General features: G+C 37.9%; 1 protein-coding gene across 2 annotated transcripts in view; it reads right to left on the bottom strand.

Annotated features, from left to right (window-relative positions):
- The window catches only part of LOC106070808 (BTB/POZ domain-containing protein KCTD12-like), a 134,356-nt gene that overhangs the window by 36,558 nt on the left and 76,582 nt on the right, over nucleotides 1–21,216 (bottom strand). For both annotated transcript variants that reach the window (XM_056038189.1, XM_056038188.1), the window contains exon 2: nucleotides 17,455–17,848. The gene's annotated coding sequence lies outside the window, so the exon portion shown is untranslated. The remainder of the gene's footprint in view (nucleotides 1–17,454; nucleotides 17,849–21,216) is intronic.

The following is a 21,216-nucleotide window of genomic DNA, read 5'->3' as shown; positions in this document are numbered from 1 at the left end:
TGCCAAAACTTCTGCTAGAGCGGTTTGGAAGGCAGTAAGGCGAATCAAAGGGAAAGAATCAAATGCAATAGGGCATTTGAAAAACCAAGGACGAACTGTCACGTCCCCCAGAGAAATAGCTGACTGCCTTGCATCCTCAATAGCAGAAAAATCATCCACTGCACACTACACGCCAGAGTTCCAAAAAGTCAAAACCAGGGAGGAAAGACACCATATTGATTTCAGGTCAGAGAACAATGAGGACTACAACAAACCGTTCTCGCTTGAGGAACTGAGGGAATCGCTGGACAAGTCACATGACACAGCGCCTGGAGAAGACGAAATCCATTACCAGTTCCTCAAGCACCTTCCCGAACCCTCATTGGCAGTCCTGCTAGGGGTCTATAACTGTGTGTGGCAAACAGGCGCTTTACCAAACAGCTGGAGGAAAGCCACAGTTATACCGATACCTAAACCGGGAAGAGACGGCTCTGACCCAGCTAACTATCGACCAATAGCACTAACAAGCTGCATCTGCAAAACCATGGAAAGAATGATTAACAGTAGGCTGGTCTGGTACCTGGAGAGGAATAAAGTGATCTCCAACTACCAGTGCGGATTCCGGCAGGGGCGGACAACAACTGACCACCTGGTAAGGCTGGAATCTTATATTAGAAATGCATTACTTAGAAGAGAACATCTAGTAGCTGTATTCTTCGATATAGAAAAGGCCTATGACACAACCTGGAAACATGGCATTCTACGTGACCTGGCGCTTATGGGGCTTAAGGGACACCTCCCCCGTTTTGTGGAGGAATTCCTGAAAGATCGAAAATTTCAGGTTCGAGTGGGCAACTCCGCTTCTGACACTCATGACCAGGAAATGGGTGTACCCCAGGGCAGCATTCTGTCAGTCACCCTGTTCAACATTAAAATAAATAGCATCATAAATGCGCTGTCCCCTGGCATAGAGTGCTCTTTGTATGTTGATGACTTTGTCATTCTTACTTATGGGAAAAACATGAACACCTTAGAAAGGAAATTACAGTTATGTTTAAACAAAATTCAGGGTTGGGCAAACTATAATGGTTTCAAATTCTCAGACTCCAAAACAGTTAGTATGCATTTTTGTAATCTAAGGGGACTCCACCCAGACCCTGAACTATTTATACACAAAAAGAAGATCCCTGTCGTGAAAACTACAAAATTTTTAGGCCTCACCTTAGATTCCAAATTTAATTTTCTCCCCCACATTAAGGAACTTAAGAAGAAATGCCAAAAGTCATTAAACATACTAAGAGTACTCAGCCATACGGACTGGGGAGCTGACAGAGATACCTTGCTGCTGCTCTATCGGAGTCTAATTCGATCCAAGCTAGACTACGGATCCATAATATATGGAGCAGCAAGGAAGTCGTACCTAAAAATACTGGAACCAATACAAAATGCTGCCCTGCGTCTCTGTCTCGGCGCGTTTCGTACATCACCTATCCCAAGTCTCCATGTGGAGGCTGGAGAACTCCCCATGGATATAAGAATGAAAAAGCTTGCAATGCAGTATATAGTCAAGCTAAAATCCAACCCCACGAACCCTGCTTTTGACTCCATATTTAACCCCACAGAGGTAGAATTATACAATCGAAGGCCTAACGTCATACAGCCGTTGGGCCTTCGAATGAGAGAACCCATCCAAAATTTAACCCCACCCATTGACCAAATCTCTAAAATAGAAACCCCTCAGAATCCTCCTTGGCTAATGAATAAACCCAAATTAAATTTATCCCTCCTTAATTTCAAAAAAGAAAATACAGACCCAAGCATACTACAAGTCCACTTTAGGGAACTGCAGGAGAGCTACGGAGATTGTGGCACCATCTACACAGACGGATCCAAATGGAGGGAAAGGTCGCGTGTGCCTGCTCCTTTCGGAACAAAACAATCTCCCGTAGACTCCCCGATGGCTGCTCCATCTTTACGGCCGAATTGCACGCAATATTGCTTGCACTTATGGCCGTAAAAGCATCAGAAAGGAGGAAATTTATAATCTGCTCCGACTCCAAATCTGCATTGCAAGCTTTGGGGCGGATGAAGACTGACATCCCATTGGTACATAAGAGCCTGAAGCTGTTGGACCTAATAACAGCCGACCGTAGGGATGTCACCTTCATCTGGGTCCCCTCCCATGTTGGCATTGAGGGAAACGAAGCCGCAGACAGAGAAGCAAAGAGAGCCCTAAATCATGCGGTGTCAGGAACCCAAATCCCCTACTTGGACCTGAGACAAAGTATTGCCTCTGCCACCTATCGAGAGTGGCAGAACCGATGGGAGGCTGAGACTCACAGTAAACTCAGGCAGATTGTGGCGGATGTCAGGTGGCGGCCCACATCTAAGGGTCTGACAAGGCGTGGTAGCACAACCATATCCAGACTTAGGATTGGCCACACCTACATCACGCACTCTTTTGTACTGAAGAGAGAGAAGCCCCCACTTTGCGAGCACTGTGACTCTCGCCTCACCGTGGAACATATCCTCGTTGATTGCCCCAGATACCAGGATGTCAGGGCGAAACATTTTAGAGCCACTAATCTAAAAACACTATTTAATAATGTCGACCCTGGGAAGGTAATGGGCTTTATTCGGGAAGTGGGGCTATCTACGAAGATCTGATTTCTGAATTTGTGAACATGCACTATTTACATTAGATTTTTACCAAATATTTAAATTTTTACTACCTTTACTATTTTAACTGTGAATAGACCTTAATTTTAATTATATTACTGTATAGAATCTGGCCCTTGTTGTTTAGAGAGAGAGTAGTCCTTAAGGGACTGCAGGCACGACATGGCCTAAATTGTGCCGATGTGCCTCAAATCAACAAATCAAATCAAATCAATCTCATCAACTTTTGTTTCCCTCTTTCTCAACAGTTGCCGTTCTTTTGATTTCATTTGTCTGCACTTGTTCCGTTTCTTGTTCTCTTTCTTCTGTTCCCTTAGAAGTTTTGGTCTAGATTTGGTTATATAGACAACTTGATCCATTAAATGCATAAATAATACACAACACAGTCAAATATGTACAGAGACACTCATGCAAATGGATACATACATACACTGACTGTATACTCAGTGGCGTCGGGTGATATTCGCTTGCATCGAATCCAAGAATATAATGGTGCACACCCCAGACGTGGAAAACGGCAAGGCGAGCTAGGAGCGCTTATAGAAAAAAAAAAAAGGTAAGTCTTGTGATGTAGTAAATTCCATCTCATTGTGGAGTCAAATGTAACGAAAGAGCCGACAGTTTGGCTACTCGACTCACGAAAGGAACCGTAAACATAAAAGAGTGCATGAGCAAGGATTTGTTAATGGTACGACAGCTGGAACCATTGTAGCACGGGAAGTCTGGACATGACTAAAATGCCCAAACCTAGTAGACGAGTGTTGGCGGCTAGACAGAAAGGATCAAACAATTCTAGCGCGTGTTCGTACTGGCCGTACTCCGAGAAGAGCCTACTTCGGTAAGACCCGAGAAAACTTCTTTCCACATGTCGACACTGTCAAAAGGACATCACAATGGTGGAACATGTCCTACATGATTGTAAGATGTTCAAAATCAGTTCCAACGTTTCGTTTGGTCTTGATAGAACTGGTGCACACGGGGTATTCTCCCTGTACGGAGATACGTAAATCCTGAAGAACACTGCAAGATACATGTATGTAGATAGGTAAACCCTGAAAAACACTGCAAGATACCTGGACCGTGCTAAAAGGGACTTATCCCAGCACAGAGCGTTTGTGCCTGGAAATTTATAAATATGCCCAACCTTTACCAATGCAAGATACTTAACAAAACTTCAAAAGTTTCGAAGATATGAGAGGTCTTGAGAACGATAGAACTGGTGAGTTTGGGGGTCTCGCTCAAGAGCCTACTTCGGTAAGACCCGAGAAAACTTCTTTCCACATGTCGACACTGTCAAAAGGACATCACAATGGTGGAACATGTTTTAGATGTTCATATGTTGCTTTTTTCAAAATTTAAGATTATTACTTCCTACCCAACTCTACCACAGGCTTGCTGTAGATGGCGGTGTTCAAACCCGAGACCATCGTGACGACAGTCCGCAGCACATACCACACGACCATGCTTCAGTACTGCTAAAAGAGACTTAAGTTTCAGTACGCTTACAAAGACGCAAAATATATAATATACTATAAATAGTAGAAAAATAAAACACTAAACATACATACTCTAAAAATAAAACACTACATTTTTCAATGATCAACCATAAAAAAAAGGCCTATCAATGGTTACCAGGGCAACAACAGAGAACATGATCATTTAATAAAATAAAAGTTTCCAATGACGGGGGTCGAGTTCCTCTGTATCATTGTCATATTACTTAAGCTATGCAAGTTGTAAAGATAATGCTTGAAATCAAAGCCATTTCAAACATAGCGTATGTGTCTAGCGTGGTTCTGTCTATGAAAATCAATAGTTATGCTGAACATGATCTGAGTTCATTAGTCAAGTGAAATGTGAGCAAGTTGTCTTGTTTTAAAATCTGAGCTTTAAATCTAGGAGATAAAAAGAATGAATTCTTCAAACTGTTACAACCATTAAGTAAGTTCACCTTTCAGAACTTACCCTCTATAGGGCAGATGATGTAAATATTATTTGTTTTTATGGCAGAAGTTAATGAGGGTGTCATGTGGCCAGCACAATGACCAACCGCTTTACTTCCCCTAACTAAAGTCAGGTACCCATGAGAGTTGAGTAAACTCAGGAGCGTTCTTAAAAATCCCGAAGTTCAAAATCCCAGTATTCACCGAAATTCGAACGGGTACCCCCGAAAACCAAGCGCTATAACACTCGGCCACCGTTCACCCCCCCCCCCACACACACACACCCCAACCATTAACCTGTAGATAAAAAAAGTAACATTCTTCAGTTGTCCAAAGATTAAAACTAGGATTTGCTAGTGAAACTAATTGATACAAATTTTAACGTCATTAAATTAAATTAATTACATTTAAAATTAACTAACTCCACATTTTACGTTCAGTTCCTATATTTAAAACTGTCTTTAAATTGTGATAGTAATTGTGTAGCATATAGACCATACATCTGAACTATTCTATATTTGAGCGTTACGTATTGCCTAATAAATGGCAAGGAAGAAGATCGCGAAAAGAAATGCACCGTACTTTAAGATACCTTTCAAGTATTGCACTGTTCGCAAGTCATTCATTGATGTACATCAGTGATTCCCAAAGTGGTCTACATAGATCCCCAGGGGAGGTCCATGAAGACGTCCTAGGGGTCTACGAAAGTGAACACGTGAACTGGAGGTATATGAGATTGTGTATACCTGTCTACGGTAATGTGAACACGTGAACTGGGGTATATGAGATTGGGTATACCTGTCTACGGTAATGTGAACACGTGAACTGGGGTATATGAGATTGGGTATACCTGTCTACGGTAATGTGAACACGTGAACTGGGGGTATATGAGATTGTGTATACCTGTCTACGGTAATGTGAACACGTGAACTGGGGGTATATGAGATTGTGTATACCTGTCTACGGTAATGTGAACACGTGAACTGGGGGTATATGAGATTGGGTATACCTGTCTACGGTAATGTGAACACGTGAACTGGGGGTATATGAGATTGGGTATACCTGTCTACGGTAATGTGAACACGTGAACTGGGGGTATATGAGATTGGGTATACCTGTCTACGGTAATGAATTAAGTTGGAGGATCGTTTCAGACGATGTCGCCCTGATAAAAAAGATAATGGTTTGAAAAACTTTAGAACACTCAATGCTAAAGTTCAGAATAGACCCACAGAATCTCTATCGACATTATAAGGAGAAGATAATAGTTTGTGAGCGTTTTACATCTTTTTACTAGTAGCGAAATACAATATAAAAGCCATTGATTTTACGAGCCGTTAAAGAGGTTTTAAAGCTCTTACACAAAGCTACATTAGTACAATAAGTTATAACATTAGAAGCTTCTTCTTCGTTCTTATTATTATGGGTTCAAATGACTCGCCAATATTTGCACAGTGGTTTCCTAATCAGGCAGCTCTCCATATAGTTTATCTTCTTTGGGATCAGTGTCTAGTTAGGGCCTCTTGATAAAGAACTCAGTTTCGAAGGACATGGTCAGCATTATCTGGTAACACTCCACATGGGCAAATTTCTCAGGTTCTAATTTTTTCTTTCCGGAACATATATTGTCTCATTCTGATATGTCCGGTTCTGATGTGAAAAATTAGGCATTGGTCGCATTGGGATAGTTTATAATAGGCGTGCAATATTTTGTTTTTAATGCAAATGAGAGCTTGCCTAGTTCTCGTTCATTCTATTCACTATTAGTTTCTTCATTTCTTCCGGGTGAAGTGCGATGTTCAATTGTGTTGTTATTCTTCCACACTTGGCAAGTCTTCCTTCTCATTTCTTTCTAGTTCAATATGTGCTGGTATCCATTGAATAACAGTTTCTATGCTTTGTAGGGCTGTCTTTCCATCCGTTACAAAGACAATCAGATTGTTTGGCGTACCTGGGTGATTTACTAGCTTCGTAGCTGATAGTTCTAGTGCTCCCCTTTCTGTCCTGTGCTGTGAGAGAGCTCACCATTTACAATGTTAATTTCTCCATTAGTTTTTCTCCATTGGGTGATGAGCATTCCAGCTCCTCGGTTTGTGGTGGCTTCTTGATACCAACCATATGCGTAAAATTGGATCCATTGGTTGTTAGGGTAATGAATGTGTAGAAGAGTTCACTACATTCTTTAGCTCTGTTGGAATGTAATCAAAATGTTTCTTTCTTCTTATGCATTACTCTGCAAACAACATACTTCTCCTTTCGACATATTTCTCTATACAGCTGGCTGGTAATAAAGTATTTTTTTAATGGCGAATGTTCGATTCATTATAGATCAAGAAATCAACGAAAAACTGTATTTGTAAACTTTTACAATGATACACAAGATAAATAAATATTTAATGTTTTGAAGAACGACTTCATAGAACAACAAATCCCGGCACGCATCATAAGAAGGTGAGCTTGCAAATCTCTGAAAACAAAGCGTTTGTTGATTGTATGTAATAAATATCAACTTTTATTTTGATAGGTTTAAATTAGAATTCTATTAATAATTAATTTAAAAATAGATACAACTTAAAATGTAGCTTTCAATTCCCTGTTCACTATTTGACTCACTATATAGAAATACGTTTAAAACACACACACAGAACGTGAAGTTTGAAGTTAATGAATTTCCAAAAATGCTATACAACTTAAGCAGGAGTCTACCGAAAACCGGAAGACATAGCAAGGGGTCTACGAGACAAAAAAGTTTGTGAACCACTGTTGTAGATGGCAAAGGTTGTGCAAAGTATAAAATTAAGTAATAAAAATGCCCAGAAGTTGTTGGGTGACATGCAATATTAGATGTTATAACCAGAGCTGAAGACAGGAGAGTGCAGAGAAACTCAACAGTAAATAGTGCAGAAAAGAAAATACAGATCAAATCAGATAAAGGTATTGAAGAGGATCAAAATCTTCACGGTAATACCACGAGGATGGAAAAACAATTATAAAAGACCTTATACAAAAATACTCAGTTTATATTTAAGCAACAAGAAATATAGTAACTATTGCCAGTTACTTATACATCATTTTTCTATTATTCAAATAATTATTCAAATTCTAAATCTTAGTCCTCATGCCGCAAACTCTTGCTAGTTTAATGTAGTCAGTATAAGTAAATAAAGAAAACCAGGACCTAAAGTAATCCCTGGTTTTTTGTATTTTCCCACTCCATTTCATCTAGCTACTTATATGATTTAGTAAGCTACGGTCCTGAACTCCATCGACTTAAAACTCCACTCGTGATTCCCTTAGATAACGTTCAGGCTTCACTTTAAGCCTCCCTAGTGCAGATGTGACATATTTAATGATCATCCTTGTTCTCGGCTTTTTCCCCCTCAGTTCCCCAACCCAAACACACACACACGTCTTTCTTTTAACCATCGCACTTGAAACTGATCCTGACCTCGAGGTATTTCCGGACCGGGTCTGTCCGGCTTATCCGGGCTGGCCAAAAGGCACTTCCGGAGTGTCCAATGCCTGACAAAATTTGGAAAGGTACAAATTACATGGCAGAGCGTAATTTATGGAATGTGACGCAGCTACTCGAACAAACGAGCACTCTACATTGTACTACAGACCTTTTTTTTTTTTGTAGTCTTATTTGGAAAAAAAAAATTACGTTATAGAAAACAAATCCTAGTGCTACATGCTACTATATGTAGATATATATATATATATATTGTTACAACAAAGTAATAGAAACATGTTGATTCTAGCTATAAAATTTCCATTTTAAAATACATCATAGAGTATCAAATGACAACTAAGTCCCATGAAAACAAGCCTGTCGACTAAAGCCAAAGTTAATCTTATCTTATATATTGCAGACGTTACTTCAAAAAAGAAGATAATTACGTCCTTCGCATTTCTTCAGAAGGAAAGACTAATTACTCCACATTAGACAACTCAGATGTACACGATTTATTCAGATCCTTTTTTTTTAGTCTCTACATGTATTTTCCGAGAAATGCATTTCTTAGGGAGGCGTGGTGGTAAAGCGCTTGGCTTCCGAACCGGAGATCTCAGGTTCGAATCCTGGTTAGCGGGAATTTTTATTTCAAGATCTTAAAGGCGCCTCTGAGACTGAGTCCACCCAACTCTCATGGGTACTTGACATTAGTTTGGGAACAGTAAAGGCGGTTGGTCGTTGTGCTGGCCACATGACACCCTCGTTAAAATGCGCTTAAGGGGAGTTAATATTAAAAAAATACATTTATATTGCATAGTGGAACTTGTATTCTTATGCATGCACTGTACTTCAATATCTTAAGCGAAAATGTATCTGGGAGGTTTCAGTGCTGTTTTTAGGTAATCAGTTAACGCAGCTCTGCTTTCAAGACGCTCGATTCCAAATCCCAATCCCAGAAGAGTTAGAAGAGTCTTATTATTGATGACATGTTGTCCTGTTTGCTTTCAAGTGAAAAATAACGCTAAATGATTTTTTTTTATTTTATACATTTAAACGATCATAACAAGACTTGAATATTCCTGGTCCATGAGCATTCACAGGGGACACCTCTAAGTTTGTGTGATAACACAAACTCTCTTAGTAATCTTGTTATTTCTGAATTTCTAAATAAAATAGATAATATATACAAATAAAAACTTAGAAGAGTAAAAGATTGAATTATTGCCTTCTCATTAAGTAATCTGCTCTCTCTCACTCTCTCTCTCTCACACACACACAGAAACACCTTTTCCTCATACTCATGTCCAATAATCTATTGGGTCTAATGGAATTTTCTGGTCCAAAATTAGCGCTTTAGTCCAACATTTTGTGTGCCGAGTGATGAGTGAAATCATTACTAGCTGTCACAAGACAGAAAATTCCCCCATGGGAAATCTCGGTGGAAAATTCGAGACATTTCCTTAGAGGGAAAAAAAAGTTAGACCATAAAATGAGCTTCTCACTTTGGAAGTCTCAGAAAAGATTCTTGTTCTAGAGAGTGTTCTAGGCGCGCTTGGACGTTTGTCTTGTCACGTGTTGCCCATAAAACAATCGATCATTACAATTATTTCATTTGGTGTGCAAGAAAGAAGATCATCTTAAACAAAAAAAAAAACACCCCGAAAGGAAACAGAAAAAAAATGTAATGACATTCCAACTAATGCATATTGTTGCGTGGATAGGAAAACAGCTTAAAGAAGGAAGAGGGTCATTTGTGTTTGAAAAGGCGGGGGGGGGGGGGGGAGAAATAGTTGGACCCGAAAAAGAATTGCGTTCACATTTAGTCCATGAGAAGAAACAGAAGTTGCAATGATATTTATAGAGATCATCGTCATTCTGTAGAGTCAAAGATAACTAGAAGTTTAAACAAGCCAAATACATACAAAATCTGTTTCAAATCAAAGGGGATATATATGGCACATACCTCAATACTGCATAAATAAAGTCCTTTTTCTATATAAAGAAAATGTAATTTAATATCATAAGTTGAGTAACTAACTGGTAATGTGTTTTATATATTCATGTATCGCCATCAAATCTGAATACTTTTGCGAAATTTCAACTTGATCCGAGAACGTGAAGTGGGAGAAAAAATAATTTTACAAAAATGTAATAAGGGGAATAACTCAACATATACAGCCATATCTCTCAATAAGTAGCATTTATTTCTCTTGTTCTATACCAAACAAAATTAATTAAGTAATAGTATTTTTTCCATTCGTGTTTTGTTAAGTATAACAAATAATAGTGTTAAGTTTCAACTTGATCCGAGAATGGGAGTGTACAAAACAATTTTATGAGACAGACAGACAGACAGACATAGTGAGTTGATATAAGCTTTGTAAAAAAAAAGTATAAATAAATTACTACAAGAAATTATAATAATAAATAACATTAACAAAAAAATAAAGTAGTCATTGTATACATAACTTTAGTACCACCTCCAAGTGCTTTACAGACCATTACTAAAACAGACTATAACATCCCATTTAGTTTGTATAACTCCCGACCTGTTCTGCCACCTTGATTCTCGGGTTACCACCGTGTTTGCCCCATTTCACTTTACGAACTATTTTTGATATTCTCAAACGGAAGATTTGTAACCTTACCTGCCATTTGAAGGATTCAAGTGGTTAATGACGATTAGAAAAACGTGTCTGTACGACTCTCAATGACAACAAAACAACGGCCCTCGTTCGATCCTACACAATGACAGTTAGTCAGCGCCATTCAAGTAGCGATCCTAGTGTTGGCAAGATCAACAAGACCAGGGGTCAATCCACGGTAATATTCTGTTCGTGGTTTGTGACCAATTAGTGAAAGAACTGGTGACAGAGAGTGAGGGAATGTGTTTGAATGTGTGTGGGGGGGAGTGTTGTTGTGTGAAAAGGTGTGTTTGGGTATGTGTGTGAAGAAAAAAAAACAACACAAAAACCATCGACCAGTTTCCCAATTGACGGTCAGGGGAACTGTATCGGGGATGATATTTGCACTGGCCACCAATATGTACTCACCCACATACACGCACAAACAAATGCAAAGATGTGTCATGATGTCATTGTTTCTTTGTTCTGTAGGACGATAAACATTTTAGTGGGACAATAGACGGGTTGAACTAGTCAAGATGTACATTTGAGTGGGACAATATAATGGTTGAACTAGTCAAGATCTACATTTTAGTGGAACAATAGACGGGTTGAACAAGTGAAGATATACATTTTAGTGAGACAATAGACGGGTTGAACTAATCAAGAATATACATTTTAGTGGAACAATAGACGGGTTGGACTAATCAAGATTTACATGTTAGTGAGACAATATACGGGTTGAACTAATCAAGTTATTCATTTTAGTGGGACAATATTCGGGTTTAACTAATCAAGATAGACATTTTAATTACACTAGAAGAATATAACCGGCATCCAGGGGGCCTTAGTATCGGTATTACTGATCTACTGGATTGAGTTTAGACCTATGTTCCCTTCAAATTTTTTATTTTGACACGAAAATGAAAGTAGAGCATGAAAATGGGTTTACCCGTCCAACCTACATATACATATCTATACTATAAAGTAGAAAGTAAGGCGTATGTATATATGTATATATGTATATATGTATGTATGTATGTATGTATTTATGTATGTATTTATGTATTTATGCATGTATGTCCCGCATAGAAATTAAAACCGTTTGACCAATCTTGATAAAACTTGGCAGAAATGTTCCTTGGGTACTAACTTAGACCGTAGTGTATGTTTTGTAGCCCTAAACCAAATTTAAGACGCTCAAAAAAAAAAGTTGACCAACTCTATTAAACTATTAGTATTTAATAAATCTAGGCCATGTTTATCATGGTTACATGAGAGAATATCGAAAGGATCTAGATCTAGATCTAATTTTTTAAACTATACTTTGCACGGATAGTTTTTTACTTTGACACACAAAAATTACAAAATATAGTCTATTGATTTCATTATTTAATAAAATTAAGCTTCAAATCTGTCTTTCAAAAACATTTTTACATAAATTCGTTCCTTATATCTGCGACGTTAGAAGTCCTGACGTACATTCTTTCATTAGACAAGACCGAACTGTTATACATCTCTCTATTCAACTCTAACTTCTCGCAAAGATAGTTTTATACTTTAACACATGAGCATACTAATTATAGTCCATTCATTTCATATTTTAATCAAATTAACATTCAAATTTGTTTTTCTAAAGCATTTTACATACATTCGTTCGCTATAGCTGCAATGCCGTGTTGACTGAAATTTTAATATTTTCATTCATCTGTCGCACAAACCTTACATGCACAGTGAAAACACGTTGTGATTGGACTGTCAAATGAGGCTCTATATGGGTGATATTAAATATACTAACATAAAATAATTAATAAAATTATTGAACCATAAATTCAACCTTAAATTGATTGATCAAGAAAGTTTAGTAAAAGTAGATGTATTTTACTTAATTTAAACAAATGAATCTAACTTCAATCTAGGTCAAAAACTATATTAGACTCTAGATCTAGATCTCAATATATATGCAAGCAAATCTTTTTGTAACTAAAATGGATTTAGGTCGATTAGATATTTTAATAGCACTATTCATTCTATTTTTACATTCACGCATTCGCTTTACTTATACCATTATTATTTTGTTTAATTGTTTGTTATTATTATTATATCTTTTATATAGCGCTACTTTCATGCGTATAGAATGCTCAGAGCGCTATGGTCCATTCACATTTGTTTCCGTGCTGCCTTTAGGTGCTCAGTAAACACAGCTCAACTCGAGTCGGGTGTCGAGCCACGCGGCCCCCTTCATAGGTAGATAAGCCAAGCCAAGTTTAAGCGTACTCAGCCTCTCGACCACGCTTCCCACAAACTAATCTAATGTAATATATCAGTAACGCGCATATTGAGACCCGCGGGCCGTGGGAAACATATGGCTATTCCAGGGGTGGGCAAATTACGGACCGCTGGTATTTGGGTACACTTACATCTGTTCTTCTTCGTTAACATTTTACATGTTGGTTCTCCAAATAGTTTTTGTACTATAGAAGGGTTTTGGGGTCAGAGTGTTGTTCGGGTCCCTTGATTTAGTATGCACAATTGAAGTACATTGTCAGCATAATCTGGTGATGCTTAACAATGACAGGTTTAGCTCGTCCCGACATTTAACTTTCGGAACATATATTGTCTCATTCAGTGAATAAGCATTTTTTAAAAACCTAAACAGGTATAATCACTGCTCGAAATTGACTGACTGTTATTTGACAGCAGTCACAAGTTTAACAACTAGTACGCTAGTTCCACAGTTCCGGAACATTATGCACGAGTGTAAAAAGTAAAATACTGCACAATATGTACAACTGTATATTTGCGGGGATATTGTTTTTTATAAAAAGACAACTTCAATTTAAAAAAAAAAATCGCATATGCGGCCCGCCATTCCCAATTTTTTAAAATACGGCCCTCGATACAAAAAGGTTGCCCACCCCTGGGCTAGTCCAATATAAATGACTGTGAAAACGGGTTTACCCGATTTGTTAAAAAGTTTCGTTATTTAAAAGAGATACAATTAAGTCATTTTTGTCTATCTTTAGGGCCCTCCGGTTGTGGGAGGGAATCAAACATACACTACGGTCTCCGCCATGATCTAAGGAACTTTTGTGCCAAGTTTTATCAAGATTGATCAAACGGTTTTGATTTCTATGAGGGACATACATAAATACATACATACGCCTTACTTTCTGCTTTCTAAATTAGATATACGCAAAAATGTATAAGCACAAACATTAGTGACGTAATCACGCCAACTATATCAATGGAGCTCTGGAAGTCATTTGGACCCCAAATGGACTCTGTCAATACGGCTGTCTAGAAACTCAGCACCGGGACAGACCTCCCATCCGAAAGTCATTGAAATGGACACCTCGAGACAGGAAGCCCCTGGTCGGAGAAAATCGTCTGGTCAAGAATAATGACAGCAACAGACGTGTCGAGTGAGGGGTGCTAAGATGGGGAAGGGGCCTGACCCCCCTGGGGGGGGGATTGACGTAACTAACGCTTTCTACGATGTTTCTATTTTAATGTCACAGACTGAGTGGGTGAGTAGTGAGCAATGTGTTTGTGCCATGACGTGTAGTTTGGAGCGTGTGTGTGTGCGTATCTGTGAATAAAGGGATCATTCTCTTAAGACTGGGAAAACCTGGTCCATTGCATAATTAATTTTTGAGGACGCTGATTGTTATAGCTGCTATGGGCGAGAGTTCGATGAGGCATAAGTCCTTTATTTGAACTCATTCAGACACCCACCCCCCAACCACCACCAATTCTCTGTTTCCCTTCTATAGCCCGTCTGATTACTTGTGATTAAGGCTCAAACTAACATCAAATTTAAACAGAACACGCATGCTTACATTATTCAAGAGTTTCGAAGAAGAAAGGGAAACAACCTATCATCGTTTTTACTTTCAAGTCAACAGGTTCATTCGAATCGATACTAACTCCCCAGACGGCCTGCCCTCTTAGGATAGGACATTACCAGAAGATGACACATCTGATTGTACAGTATTCTCCCTGTCTCTTGAACAGTGTGGCATGGTCATTAATGTCCTCCATAAGACTGGTCACTCACTAAAGATTTAAAAGCATAGCGTTGTCAGGCCGCCCATCCCAGACTGAGATAAGTATATGCTTTACAGGGTCTCGTTTCTCTAAGGTCTAAGTAATGACTTTGTTTGACGGCAAGTCCCTTCTGTCCACACGTAAATACCATTAGAGCCATGCATAAAGCTCCCAAGGTGGAACGTTTTTAGACATGGAGATCAAGTTTCTGTGCAGAATTTGAGGTGTAAATGCAATATAATGCAGTTACCAAATTAAAATCCTATATAAATCTATATAAATAAAAATGTTTGAGCCTATAATCATCTCTAGCATATATGGTCAAAGAAAACAAGCGGGGGATTCGAAAAAGTATTCGTATTGAAACTATAATATTTAGATTCTGAATTTGCTACTAACCTACTGAGATGTCTGCGAGACATGAGAACCACAGGCAGCAATGAAAGTACGTTGGAGTAAAGAGCATAAGACCGGACTGCAAAGAGACAGACTGTGCGTGCTGGTAAGAACTTCGCCGAGAGCAAAAGAAACGAAGCTGACTTAGTCAAGAAGAAGAAAAAAATGCTGCCCTATCAGCTAGCCCTAAAACAGATGCATTCACATGCACGAACTGTGGCAAACTTTGACGCTCCAAAGTTGGCTTGATTAGTCACACAAGGTTCTACCCCGTCTCAATTAGAAACTAAAACCAGTGACTCATCTGAGTGCATTCTCTCTGACTCTCTCTCTGTCTCTCTCTCTCTCTCTCTCTGGAGGTCACTTACAAAGGCCACGAGATACACATTTGAGACCAAGAGAAAATTCGCAGCCGAGGACAGACGTAGACGGTGAAAAGAAAATCTCAATCGATCACGGGTAGACAATGGTTATGCCTGCGCTAAAAGTGGCGGATTATGTAGGTCACAGCTGGGGCTGCGTAGCCACGGGAAATACTGTATTACTCATTGATCTTCGGTATTTGTGCTGGCCACATGACACCCTCGTTTACCGTAGGCCATAGAAACAGATGACCTTTACATCATCTGCCCTTAAGACCACAAGGTCTGAAAGGCGAACTTTACTTTATTTTTCGGACTTGAAAACAAGTCTTTATATATAAATATATTATATCTGTATGCGAATGAGTGGGAGAGACAAAGGGGAAAGAAATGAAGATTAAAAAGGGTAGACAATTTAAGTTATTATGACCTAAAGAACAGTCACACAGGTTACGCCCCTGGATTATTTAAATGGCTTCAAGTTTAGATGTTATTTTACTATGTTTTTCCTTTGTCAGTTTCTTCCTGGTATGTTCTTATCTTCCTTACTACCTTCCTCTATCACAGCATCATGAGAAGCCCTGCATGTCTAGCCACAAACTTTGGTCTTTACCATCAATGATTTCAACATTTCCCTGGCCTGACTATAGCTCCATTCAGTCGTCTGACCCTCCCAGTGTCCCGACTGACCTATTTTCACCCCACAACAAACGGGGGTCTCATTTATCTGGTCATCATGCTTGACTCAATCAAGGGAAGTGCCCTCAGATGGCCGCAGAGAGAATAAGTTGAAAAAAAAAAGTTAACTTGAAGCTTGAAAGGAGCCTGGCATGGAATTCCATTGACTGGTGGTGTGTTTATATACGTGTGTGTATGTGTGTATCGTGTACGTGGTGTTTGGGGGAATGTCACGTGTGTGTGTGCGTGTGGGTATCTCATGCCAAAAACTAACATCAGTGATCCAGATGGGCACTAAATGAATTAGACTGCTGTGCTTTCATGTGTGTGTGTGTGTGTATGCGCATCTGTGTGTGTGTGTTGGCTTTTAGGCTTGTTGAGACACCATCAACTTATATAAAGGACCAAATAAAAATAAAAAAGACTTCATTTTGGTATGTTTAAAAATGTCTACTATAACTACTATATGAAGTATATGTAAGGGTTTAAAACACACTTGTTGATCGCTTGCATAGGCAATGGACAGGGTGCACTTCTTCTACAGGATACTATTGTAGGTAGTGTATTGGTACATATATCGAACCAGATTGAGTATCTATGCTTGCATCGAATAACCTCCATGTGCTGACCATTCAAACATGTCTAGTATCTACTATCTTAATACGCTGGTCATTGACTGGTCGGTAGTATGATTGTTGTGTTGAGCGGAAGTCTGAAGTGATGTATGGTAAGACTTCGTTTCCTTGTATACGTTCAGTAATCACTTGGCTCCTCTGTATGCAGACACTTCATGACGGTTACCGAGGATTAGATATACTTCTTTCATCAAACAACTAATGACTCTACTATTGACAACGTGTAAGCACTAACGATGACTATAGTTGGTAACTAAATGTTAGGATGGCAGTACGCCCCTCACGATTTTATTAAAACTAGTGCATTGTATCAATTTGGAGTTGCTTTCGTTTGACAAAAAATAAATTCTTGTTTGTTTTCCGAAGTCTGATTCGTACCTTTTGAATCTTCTCTCTTTCTGTTTATCTCTCAAACTTTTTCTATCTATCTATCTATCTATCTATCTATCTATCTATCTTCTATCTATCTATCTATCTATCTATCTATCTATCTATCTATCTATCTATCTATCTATCTATCATCATCTCTCTCTCTCTCTTTATATATATATAATAGGCCCGCTTCTCTTACATCATGTCTTCACAAGAAAAACCCCAGCAGTCCTAATAAGAAAAACCTAGACAAACGCAAAAGAACACAGTTGTTGTACGTACCTTAAAAAGATCCTCGACCGCTGGTCACGAGTTTTTTTTTAGAAGATCCCTTTAAAAGTTAGTCCAGGGAAATTACAATCCGTTAGTCACAAGACACTGATCAATAGAGTTCAACAGAATACAAATCTATTTCATCTAGCAACACGTTGTTAGCTAGACCAATAGACAATTTCCCGGACTTTTTGTTTCGTGCGTAATGTTTCTGGCAACTGTTTGTAGTCAAGCAAATGTAGGGAACTTTTCTAATCAGTACAATGTCGTAAATGTTCTTTGGCGTGAACTTCTGGAAACTGTTCTAATTAGCAGACGTCTTTAAATCGAAGTTATTACTGTGTTGCAATGAAGAGTGGGACATCACTCTTGCCAGATGCAGTCTTGGGATAGCATCACACTTCTGACGACACACAAAATAATTAATTAATTAATGAATTAAATCATTTCTTGATATATGTTCAAATTAGTAAAATAAGAACATTAAAATGGTATATTTATTGTAAGAGCAAGAAATGGCCAGCAAGGGAACACTTCTAGTAGCTTAGCTCATCAGGCCATACAAACGTACAATAAGATTTAGCTTTAAAAGATATTATTTTTTTCTTTATTTTTTGCCTTCTATGAATATAATGAAAGTGTGAGATAATAGTGGCAATGGGAGACATTCCCTGATATTTGTACTAGTAGTCTAATAATTATTTCGCATTCTTTCTGTTGACGAAATCACTGATGTGAATTCGTAAGGGCTTATATATATATATATATATATATATATATATATATATATATATATATATATTATATATATATATATATATATATATATATGTATATATATATATATATATATATATATATGTATATATATATATATATATATATATATATGTATATATATAAACAACTGTAGTGATATAGCCTTTTTTATCAAGGTAGATTATCTAAGGTGTAATTTAATAAACAATTGGAAACTAGGAGGAAACAAACAAACAAAAAAAAGAATATGGGAACGAATAATAATAATTGAGTTATATACAAGGCTCAAGGGGAGATAATGAGTTATATTGCGAAAGAAAAAAATAACAATGAGTAATAAAGGGAGATTATTTTGTTTGATATCAGCAGAAAAAAAAGGGTTTCTAGGGAGAAACGAATGAGTTACCGGGATTTGTTTCCTAATTGTTCCCCGCTAGTCTATTCGTGTATACATGTTTTAATAGATCGTTGTAACTGTTCACGCTAGCTAGTTGATTATTTGTATTTGATCTTCAACTTTCGAGGTCAATTTACAGTAAAGACTTAAGAATAGCTATGAAACCATCAAAAAACTATTGATAGATAATGGAGAGTGGCGTTTTTTTGTTGAGGTCCTATGTTCCATGAGGAACTCAAAGGAGTGATGATTATGATGAAGATACAAGAGCAAAGAGCCATTGTAATTTTTAACTACAGATAGAGAGAGAGAGAGAGAGAGAGAGAGAAAGAGAGAGAGAGAGAGAGAGAGAAAGAGACTGATTATACATGCTTTTTATGTTTTCAATAACAACACTTCGGTTCTTAAAATATTTGTTTGTTAAATATAGCCTAAAAAAAATCATGCATCTTCTACAAGATGTATATATAACTCTAGACTCTGCAATTATTCTTTGATCTGTCTGATTCGTGCCAAGCGATAATGAACTGAACATTTTCCTAGAGGAGATTTTCACGATCAATGTTCGATTCTAAACAATGTCAAGGTCCAGGGGCGGAATGACTATATGGGCATTCGGGCAAATGCACGGTGGGCCGGTAGTACCACAATAATCATCTTCTTTTTTTTGAAATCATTTCTGTATTTTATAAGATAAGGGCTGCATGGATGTCACAAAGGCACGTATTCAATTGTTGAAGGTTTTATAGTAATATCTAACAAAAGGGGCCCTCTGAGCGAGGTATTTATATTCACTGTATGCAGAGCCGCCGCGAGGTTTGTGGTCGCCTGCGTGCGAGGTTAAAAAATGCCGCCCCCCCCCCTTTTTTTTTTTAAGAAAAAAATGTCATCAAGACTGAGCTGGACACTGTGACCTAAAGCGCTCTTTGATTTAAATCTATTGTTTTGTACCATTCCTTTTTGTTTTCCTATTCGCATCGATGTCGTATCCCCATTCCCTCATTTTCAATTTTAACTTTGCATTTTTTGTAAAGAATGTAATAAAAAAGAAAGGAAACTATGTCTAAATTATAACACACTTTTAAGGTTTTATTTTTCATTTATATTTTTAACACTATGTATAGAATCCAAATTTAGGTAATGAAATTTCACTAAAATGAGTCAGTTTATATGGTAGGGCTATGGTCAGGTGTTTTTTTTTCCCAAAATATTGTTGCCTACATAAATTGTAAGCAATGTTAAAGTTTCTTCATGGAGATAGAATTGAAGATGCGACAGGTTTTCGCTCAAGTCGGCAAAGGGTTTGATTCCGGGCGGGAATCGGCGCTGTCTTCTGGCCTTTTCTCTTAGTAAGAAGAGAGAATTTTAAAAAGGCTAATATTGGTGTGTTTCTTTCAGAGCGCACTATTCATCCTAATAAAAAAATTCGAGGGCCATATAAAATCTAATAATAAAGAGGCATCCCTGGCCAAAAGTATTATGCGAGGGACATTCTAGGTAGGAATACATGTTGCGCACATACGTCTGTAATGGGCTTGATCTTTTTAACAATATTCTACGTGTTAAGTAGACGTCTCTGTCGAGGAGGTTTTTTGTCATACAAAAGTCGTCACTATAATAAAGTGCAATAAGGGGAAGAAATTATTCTGAGACAAAAAAAATCCAGAAGAATCACACAAGCGGAGACGTTTTAAATTTTTTTCTTGAAAACGTTTTGACCCATATTGTTGCACAAGCGCCTCGCAAAAAGCGGTCTACATTTAAAACGATCTTATTAGAAGATAAAACGCCGTCTCCTACTTAAAAGATTTTAATTTCTGAACATGTAATTTTACTAGTATTTAAATAAATGACACTGAAAATAAAACATTTTTTCGCCGCCCCCTCTCTTTGTTGTTAGATGGTCGTTGACTTGTCGCTACAAACAGCTAATACAACTAAAACAATGATGGCGTTTTATATTTTTACTAAATAAGCTTTAAATAACTCTTATGAGAACAAAAAAACAATATAATTGTTATTACAATTTTCACAGATTTAAAATGAGATAGAGATCTAATATTAATGAAATCTACTGATTTTTAAACGAAATCTAGCTCACCACAAAATAACGTCTATACTCTTTCATATCTGAAGATTGTCTGACGTTTTACCTTTGCATTATGCTAATTTCATTATCTTAAATGCCTAACCACCAATCCATCACTGAACCTCTTCTTAACGCCGCCCAGGAAACACACGCACTCTACAATACCCCTTTTTGTCAGGAAGTTGAGCCCCCCTCCCCCATTCGAGATACCATGTGACAATGTTTTAAAATTGACATTCTAATTACTAGATCTACTTACAAGGGGGGGGGGGGGGCTATTCGACTCGAAACACATATTACAAACAGCCCGCGAAAATTGAAGGTTATGAAAAACCCGTAGGAAACCCTCGCGTGCCGCTTTTTTCTTCTTCTTAAGTTTCCAAAATAGCTTACTGTACAAATATCGTCTCCCCCCCCCCCCTCCCCCCAGTTTTCAAAGGATAATGGAATCAGTTGTCAAGGTCGCTATATTCAAAGATTCCTGTTGCCAACTAAATATTGACAAATTATGCTACAATCGAAAGAG

This window comes from Biomphalaria glabrata, chromosome 8 (genome assembly GCF_947242115.1).
Source record: "Biomphalaria glabrata chromosome 8, xgBioGlab47.1, whole genome shotgun sequence".
Taxonomy (NCBI): Eukaryota; Metazoa; Mollusca; class Gastropoda; family Planorbidae; genus Biomphalaria; species Biomphalaria glabrata.
Note: the sequence above shows the minus strand (reverse complement) of the source record. Positions and strands in the feature narration are given on the sequence as shown.